We start from the raw sequence: 489 nt of genomic DNA on the forward strand, positions 1-489 counted from the left end.
CATATTTTCAGTTTCATTGTGTTTTTCTAAAGTTTATTATTTTTTTTTATTAATAGTTCCAATCTTCTCTAGACTTGAATGAATAAGAAAAAATTGATAACGCTCACAAAATGCAGCCAATAAAGCGATCCCATAATGTGCCAGATGCCACTGACAATCCATGTAGTGGTAAGAAACAAAATATTCAAACACATTGAAAAGTGCATTGGAAAAAGACTTCGATGTAGAGTCATTATTTTCCATAATTTTGCTTTATGTCCAGAGAAATGTGTAACCGCATTTTAGGCTGTGTTAAAGTGTAGACTTTAAAATCTAGAACCTTTGAATTTTATAATGAAGGAAGTAGTAAAGGTAATTGGGAGTACAGTATCGACCCAAATTAACGAATGAAATCTGTGTTAATAACAAAAATTACTCATGGTTACTTGGTGACTGGCAATGCTATCGCCTTTTTTTCTGGAAACACTTATAGTTACTCACGGAATGGAA

This window comes from Penaeus monodon, chromosome 25 (genome assembly GCF_015228065.2).
Source record: "Penaeus monodon isolate SGIC_2016 chromosome 25, NSTDA_Pmon_1, whole genome shotgun sequence".
NCBI lineage: Eukaryota > Metazoa > Arthropoda > Malacostraca > Decapoda > Penaeidae > Penaeus > Penaeus monodon.